The following is a 9,355-nucleotide window of genomic DNA, read 5'->3' as shown; positions in this document are numbered from 1 at the left end:
GTGATAAGGGAGTGTGCTTCTGCGCTAGGCCGTCAGGATCATCAGCCTACATTTCCTCTCCAGGCATCTTCTGGAGAGTCTTGAGTTCTGCATCTCCCATTTTCATAGCATAGAAAGACTCTCATTAGAGTCTCTGTCTTGGTCTCTGTCCCAAGGGAAGAGAACCTAATGTAAGGGAGGAGAACAAAAGACCTTCCTCTGGGTTTTGGAAGAACTTTGCTGTTTCTAAACAGGGAACTGGGTTTCCTAGTCCGACATTGATGCTATCTATAGTCTTCTGCTCAATGTTCTGGAGGTGCCTTGGGATCCCTGGAATAAATAAAGAGTTCTCACTGACCTAGGTTCTAATATAGTGATATAAGGAACATTTTGTATAATAAGCTTTGGCAAAGCACCTAAAATAGGCAGTAGCCTAGATACTGTCCTTTGAGAAAGTAAATAGCAAAACAGCATCAGACAAAGACCAGGTTCCCACTTTACTGATGAGGAAAAAAAAAAACAAAAGACTGATTCAATTCCCTGCTACATTTTTTAAGAATGTAAGAGATTTTAATAAACTATTTTACTTTTCCTGATCTTCCATGGTATAATTTTTTTTAAATTTTTTTTTGTCTTTTGTCTTTTTGTTGTTGTTGTTGTTGCTATTTCTTGGGCCGCTCCCGCGGCATATGGAGATTCCCAGGCTAGGGGTGGAATCGGAGCTGTAGCCACCGGCCTATGCCAGAGCCACAGCAACGTGGGATCCGAGCCGAGTCTGCAACCTACACCACAGCTCACGGCAACGCCGGATCGTTAACCCACTGAGCAAGGGCAGGGACCGAACCCGCAACCTCATGGTTCCTAGTCGGATTCGTTAACCACTGCGCCACGACGGGAACTCCCCATGGTATAATTTTGGTAAAATATTTAGTTAAAGTGAAAATATACATTGAGAAACTACTATGTATTCAATACTAGTACATTAAATTTATGTTTTATTCACAAGATCATTTACTTAAATTTGAGAAACATAAAATATATATGCAGACATATTCTTTATTCTGCCTATAGACAAAGTACTGTAAAACCATGGAACATGAATGACTCAAAGTCAATTATTCCAGTTAGAAAGCACGAATCTAATGGATTCCTGCTTTGAAATATCTGCCTCCGAGATCTGAAATACGTGTGTTTCAAAGGAACATCTTGACCCATCTCAGAGTATTCTGAGAAGTAAAATTAGGTTTTGGAGGACTGGTTAGAAGAAATGTTGCTTTTGGTCAATTAAAATGGGAGATAAACGGTAGAGTAAGTTGAAAATGGGATGACTGTTTAGAAAGCTAGAAAATCCTTGCATGAGTATATATATTAGTTGCTTAGGAGTTTATTTGATGATGGTAGATTAGGGCTTATGATTAATAAATTGTTCATGATTAAGAAGGAAAGTCCCTATGGTAAAGGGAAAATGTCTTTATTCTCTTTGCTTGAATAAATGAAACTCTTCTTTTTTTTAATTTTTTGATACTAGAATTTATTTTATGAATTAGTTTTCCTAATTCTCATTTTACATTTTATTTAAGGAAAATATTTGTTTTTAATTATTATATATTTTCATATTTTAAAATGTATATAATATGCTTTATTTATAATTGGAATTGTGGGAGACAATATATTATAGGATTATCATGCCAAGAAGTGTGCAAATTTTTGATCTGGGGCATAGAAAGAAGTTAAAACACTATATTTCACTAAAATTTATAAAAATTATGACTTTATATGGGGGATTTGATGAAGAGAATGAGTCATACCAAGAAAGCAATACTATGAAACTACACAGAATTAGTCCTAGATAGTTAATTATTTTTTTAAATGTTAGATCATTGTTTTTCAAGGTTTTTTTTTGTGTGTGTGGGATTTAGACTCCAACTATGCTGCTAATCATCACCTTTTTTATTTATCCCACAAATTTCATACTTCATAACTTCCTATGACATATCTTTTTTTCTAATATTGTTGTGATTTATTCATTGATGAATATTTTGTTTCGTTGCTATTTAAAAATTTCCAAATGTATGATGATTTTCAATTAAAAATTTTTTTTCTTTTTCAGTTTTTTTTATTATTATTTTTTTGTTATTTCCCCAATACAGTTTTTTTTCTACTGTACAGCATGGTGACCCAGTTACACATACATTTGCACATTCTATTTCCTCACATTATCATGCTCTGTCATAAGTGATTAGACATAGTTCCCAGTGCTACACAGCAGGATCTCATTGCTGATTCATTCCAAAGGCAATAGTCTGCATCCATTAACCCCAAACTCCCCGTCCACTCCACTCCATCCCCCTCCCCCTTGGCAACCACAGGTCTAGTCTCCAAGTCCATGATTTTCTTTGCTGTGGAAAAGTTCATTTGTGTCGTATATTAGATTCCAGATATAAGTGCTATCATATGGTATTTGTCTTTCTCTTTCTGACTTACTTCACTCAGGATGAGAGTCTCTAGTTCCATCCATGTTGCTGCAGATGGCATGATTTCATTCTTTTTTATGGCTGAGCAGTATTCCATTGTGTATGTATACACAACGTCTTCCTAATCCAATCATATGTCGATGGACAGTTGGTTTGTTTCTATGTCTTGGCTATTGTGAATAGTGCTGCAATGAACATGCGGGTGCATGTGTCTTTTTCAAGGAAAGTTTGGTCCAGATAGATGCCCAAGAGTGGGATTACTGGGTCATGTGTTTTTTTTCTTTATTGCCATTCTAGTCAGAATTTATACTTTGACTAACTTCACTTTTTTGTAATTTTTAATATTTGTTTTATGGCCCGACATAAGGTTATTTTCAGTAAGTACTTGCATAGAATACCAATTCTGGAGTAGGAGGTTGCAGTGTTTTTTTGTATATCAGTTAGTTCCAATTTGTGTATTACACTTGCCAAGTTTTTTCATTATTAGAGAATACTTAACCTTATTGACATTGGTATACCCACTTTGGGTTTTTTTTTTTTCCAGTGTATGTATTATGTATGCTTTCTGTGCTTTTACTTGAAATCTGTACACATATTTAGAAGTGTCTTTTGCAAGAGAACATATAGACTTAAAAACCTATTCTAACAAGGCTTATATTTAAATACAGCATTTATTTTACAAACATTTATAAGTTTGTAAAAAAAAACAGTTTCAACAAAAAAATTTTTTCCTCTTGCGCAGGGGAAATAAACTGTGTATTACACATCTTAACGCTGTGTTTTATACTTCTCTCTGATAAAGGTAACATATCAGCTGTTATTCTAGGCTGCATCACTTATAGTAATTCCAATCCTGATTGTCATGTGTACTGGGACAAGTGTGAATGAACTAAAAATACAAATTGGGTGACCTTGGCTTTGGACTTTGCTGAGTGTGGTAACTAGAAACTTGCCATGTCTCTTCTAGGTACTGTGGAAACTATGCTCACAGATTATTACGAGACACTTTAATTTCCTGGAAGCATGAGGCTTCTAAACTTAAATGGATCTATCTGCACTTATCCATGAGAATTATGATTCTCTTAAACTTGGAATTCCAAAGGAGGCTTGTTTTGGATGCTACAAGGACTGGGAGACACCTGATGTTACTGTTCTGACATGGTGAGTTTCCTGCGCACAATACTTGTGAGTTAATACTGTAAACTGTTCTGGTTTTGTGAAATGCAGTATCTGAGCCTCAGAAGAGTCACTGTGTGTTTTGTTATATTTAAAACTATTACTGATATATTTGAATTTACATCTACAATTTTATCATTTGATTTATTTCCTTATTTTTGCTCAGGTGTGCAGTTGCTGGATTGTAGGGTAAGTGTATGTTTAAATTTCTAAGAAATCACCAGGCTCTCTTCCAAAGTGGCTATATTATTTTGGATTCATATAGTAACGCGTGAGATTTTCTGTTACACATCCTGGTCAGTATTTGGTGTTGTCAGTGCTTCAGATTTTAACCTTTCTGATAGGTTTTTGGTTTTTTGTTTTGCCTTGTCTTCTGTAAAGAAAATATGTAAGTTTCAGGTGTACAGCATTATGTTCAGTATCTATATACACTATAGAGTGATAGCACCACAGGTGTATATACCTCCATCACCGTAGAGTTGGCCCCCCTCACTCATTTTACCCATCCCCTACCTCATGCCTCTGGTAACCACAAGTGTGTTTTGTGTATCTGTGAATTCAGTATTTTTCTGTTTTGTTTTGTTTTGATTTTAGATTGCATATGTAAGAGAGATCCTACGGTAAATTTTCTCTTTCTGAGTTATTTCACTTAGCATGATACTCTCAAAGTCCATTCATATTGTCCCAAATGTCAGGATTTCATTCTTTTTATGGCTGAGCGGTATTCCTTTGTGTATATATGCCATGTCTTTTTTATCTGTTCATTCATTCATGGACCCTTAGGTTGTTTCCATATCTTGGCTATTGTCAGTAATGCTGCGAATATAGGGTTGCATTTTATTTTCAAATTAGTGTTTTCATGTACCTGATGCTAATTCAAGTTGGTTATAAGCCCATATTGCTACCAAGCAAAGCTGTTGTTTCTTGTGTTGCAAAACAGTATGTTAAAAATTTTTTCCTTAAGATTTTTGCCTAAGATTTTTTTGAATAGGTTTTTTTTGTTTTGTTTTGTTTTTTTGCTTTTTGGCCACACCGTGACATATGGAGGTTCCCAGGCTAGGGGTCTAATTGGAGCTGTAGCTGCTGGCCTACACCACAGCCACAGCAATGCAGGATCCGAGCTGCTTCTGCGACCTACTCCACAGCTCACAGCAATACCAGATCCTTAAGCCACTGAACAAGGCTAGGGATCGAACCCGCAACCTCATGGTTCCTAGTCAGATTTGTTTCCGCTGTGCCACAATGGGAACTCCTGAATAGATTCTTAATTAGTACTTCGTTATTTATAGGTTTTCTAATGATACATGAGGTTAAACATCTTTTTATGTGCTTATTGGCATCTGTACATCAGTATTTGTGAGGTGTCTTTGTCCATTTTAATTGGGTTGTATAGATTCTTATTGTTGAATTTTAAGAGTTATTGTATATTTTGGTTAACAGTCCTTTATCAGATATGTCTATAGCAAGTATTTTTTCCCCAATCTTACTAATCTCTTGGCGGGGTCTTTCACATAACAGAAGGTTTTTATTTTTAATAAAAACCCAACTGATAATGTTTTATTTTCATAAGTCATGCCTTTGCCGTTAGCATCTAAAACAATGTGAAATTTTTACTAATACAAGCTATTGTAAAATCATTGCCAAATACAAGGTCATTTATATTTCCTCCTATGTTTTACTTTTGTACAGTAGTTTTGCATTTTCAATTTATGTTTATGTTCAGTAAATTTTTGTGTAGGGTGTAAGGATTGGGTCTAGATTTTCTCTTTTTTTTTTGCATATGGATATCCAGTTTTTCCTTTGACTCTTTGTAGTCAGTTCATGGTATTTCCAGTTCAAATCCTGGGAAGATTACCTAATCTTTGCCTCTTGGGTCCCCTAATCCAAATTATATAATTTTTTTCACAATTCCATGGTTATGTTATAAACTGTATTTAGCGTCTAAGCTTCACAACAATCTCTTCCAGTATCTCTTCCATGTCTCAGGGGAAAGGTAGCCTTAAATGATGAGAACTCTAATCTGAATAACAATATCGCTAGTTTTTCAGTTAATTAACGCTACTTAAAAATATATTTATCCATCTTTTTTTCTGATTTTCAGTGTAATTTTAGATATAAACCACTTAGCCCATCATTGTCAGGAATAGAATAATATTTCATTCAACTTTTCCTTCACTTCATTCCTCAAGAAAGCTAAATTTCCAAAATAATTGGATGCCACTTTCTTCGTTTGTTAAGTGACTTTTTTATCCTTTCCGGATGAAATGGCAGTTAGTGGGTTTTTTTTGTTTGTTTTTGTTTTTTTGAAATTCATATGCCTAACTTGCATGTGATAAATGGTATGGTGTCGAAGAGATTATGGAGAAAAGGCATGTTTTTCAGAGTCCTGAAGAAGGAACAAAATAAGATAGACTAAAAGAAGTTTGACTCAGTAATTTATGACCTTTTAATTCATTGCGGTTCTTTTTCATCAGTTGTCCATTAGCAGAAGTAGCTTTTCTCACAGGCTACTAATATGGCTGTGAAAAGTCCCCAAACACTAATATCCCACAAGCCAGTGCTTAAGAAGCCAATTCCAGAGGTGATGCTCTTTTACAAGAAAGTCCTAAATGCGGTTATAAAGGGGCTTTAACTGATCTTTGCTGTGGTAGTGCTATACCTGTGAGAGTAGGTATTGTGTTTACCCAGGTAAACATCTGGTGTACAGTAAAATTATATGTCACTACATATTGACAAAAAACAAAAACAATGTGTTTCTAAAACATTGAAGCCTCAAGCCATAATGTGGAGCGTTGTAGAACTTGAAAGTAGAGATAAAAGGAAGACAGCACTGACTGAGCAAATATTAAACGCGGCATGGTAGAGAAGGAGTAGAAACAATTTAAGAAGAAGTTTTAAATTAAAGAAGAAACTCAGTTGGATTCATTTCAACATATTATGAAAGCAACAAATAGGAACAAAATAAAGAAAGAATATTGATCAGGAGTTCCCCTTGTGGCTCAGTGGAAATGAACCTGACTAGTATCCTGATGATGTGTGTTTGATCCCTGGCCTTGCTCAGAGGGTTAAGGTTCTGACTTTGACTGAGGTGTGGTGTAGGTAGCAGATGCAGTTTGGATCTTGTACTGCTGTGGCTGTGGCATAGGCCAGCAGCTGCAGTTCCGATTGGACACCTAGCCTGGGAACTTCCATATGCCACAGTGTGGCCCTAAAAAGCAAAAATATATATATATATAATAAATATATAAATATAATAATAAATATATATATATATTTATATGTGTGTGTATGTATATACACATACACACACTATCAGTTGTAGGAAAAGAAGGGCCATATGATTTTTTTTGTGGCGATATAACAGAAATTACTCTGAACGTGTACATTTGGGTTGTTTCCATGTCTTGTCTATTGTGAAGAGAGCTGCAGTGAACATGCGGGTGCATGTGTATTTTTTAAGAAAAATTTTGTCTGGATAGATGCCCAAGAGTGGGACTGCTGGGTCATATGGTAGTTCTATGTATAGATTTCTAAGGTATCTCCATGCTGATCTCCATAGTGGTTGTGCCAGCTTACATTCCCACCAAGAGGGCAAGAGGGCTCCCTTTTCTCCACACCCCCTCCAGCATTTGTTATTTGTGGACTTATTCATGATGGCCATTCTGACTGGTGTGAGGTGGTATCTCGTGGTAGTTTTGATTTGCATTTCTCTAATAATCAGGGAGGTTGAGCATTTTTTCATGTGCTTGTTGGCCATCTGTATATCTTCTTTTGAGAAACGTCTATTCAGTTCTTTTGCCCATTTATCAATTGGGTTGTTGGGTTTTTTTGTTTGTTTGTTTGTTTGTTTTTGGCTGTTGAGTTGTATGATTGTTTGTATATTTTAGAGCTTAAGCCCTTGTCAGTTGCATAGGTTGAAACTACTTTCTGCCATTCCATAGGTTGTCTTTGTTCTCACTTTTCAATACCAACATCTTATTTGGTTCTTTAAAATTTAGTGTCTGGATTAAGCCAGATGTTCTGCCTGTTAAAATAATTCTGTATTAAGGGGGTTGTGGAAGGAAAATTGAAACTAGCCAAGGTGTTTCAGGTGGTGAGGGAGTTAATACAGGGCAGGAAATTAGAGGGCACTGAAGCAATGGAAGAACTAGGAAGGCAAAGGAAATAATAAAAACGCATATAGTATGTGTAAATGAGAAAAGGCCTGTAGTCATCTCAGGTATCTTTAGCAGCAGAGCTGAAATTTGCAGGATGTATGGATACTGCTGACTCCTTACTGTCAATACCTGCTGCACAACTGTGCTGTCTCGTCCTTACATTCTGTATTCCAAATCCCATGAGCACCTTTCTAAAGTGGATCTTACCCAGCACACTGCTGTCCAGGCAGAGTCTACAAACAACTCAATTTAATAAAGGAGTTTAGAGGTTTACAGGATAGAAAATTAACCTAAAAGATAAACATTTCTTTATGGTGGAAATAAATAGCTAAAATGGAATGATAGAACCAAAATCTGATGAAATATGTCACTTGGACAAGGCAGAAGGCTGACCCTTCGATATCATAAATTTACCAAGAGGATGCTGCCTTTTAAAGAGTGTGGATATGCGTCCTTAGGTGGCCTTTAATTGGCTAAGGGTTTCTGCATCTGCAGATATGCATACTTTAAAAAAATTTTTTTATGGCAGTACTTGAGCTAAGGTTCTAATTGGAGTTGAGACTGCAGGCCTACACCACAGCCATAGCGACACCCGATCCAAGTTGAATCTGCAACCTACACTGCAGCTTGCAGCAATGCTGCATCCTGAGCTAGGCCAGGGATTGAACCCACATCCTCATGGAGACTACATTGGGTTCTTAGTTGGCTGAAGCACCAGAGGAACTTCTTAAAAATTAAAGCATAGTGGATTTACAATGTTGTGCCAATTTCTGCTCTATAGCAACGTGACCCAGTTATACATAGACATGTTTTTTATATTCTTTTCCATCATCATCTATCCCCAGAGATTAGATATAGTATGCTTTTTATACAATCAAACTGGCCAAGTGAAGTTGACTGATATAAATTTGGATGGTATTTTCTTTATCTAAGAAGTGTTTCCCGCTCACTTCAAGTAAGAGGAGCTACACTTCTGCCTGTCCATGAATAATATGATGTAGGCAGATAAGTGAACAGGAGTAACTTAGGAGATCAATGACCGTAAAAATGATTAACATTACTAAGCACTTTTAGGATGACCAGCAAAGTCTCAAGCTTGTAAATGACAGAGCCAGAGTACAAACCAGGCGACATAAAACCAGCATATTTAAACTAACCAATACACACACGGTGGCTGAGAATCAAGTAATTGATCCTCTTGGATTAAAGAGATGGTCAGTGATTAACACTCACTCAAGGATGGGTGGATCAATTCTTTTAAACTGCGCTTCTGTTGGAGTTGGTGGTTGGGAGTTTCTTCCCTTTGCATTGTGAATTGAAAAGAATCAGTTGGAGGCTACAAAGCAGCATGGCATTTATTATGTGACGCAGAGTATCTGTATTAAGGAAGAAGGAAAACATTCAAACACAACCATGATGTAGAAAAAATGAGAAAAAGAGGTGCATGTACGAGTGAGATGAAGCAACAATAAGTTATATCACATATGAATCCTTCTTTCTGGTTCCTGAGCTAAGAGAATTAAATGGACTTTACAAGTCATCCAAAGATTGTCAATCCAGTAAACCTTT

Source organism: Phacochoerus africanus, chromosome 7, assembly GCF_016906955.1.
Source record: "Phacochoerus africanus isolate WHEZ1 chromosome 7, ROS_Pafr_v1, whole genome shotgun sequence".
Taxonomy (NCBI): Eukaryota; Metazoa; Chordata; class Mammalia; order Artiodactyla; family Suidae; genus Phacochoerus; species Phacochoerus africanus.
The sequence above is the reverse complement of the archived record's forward strand: the minus strand, read 5'-3'. Positions refer to the sequence as shown.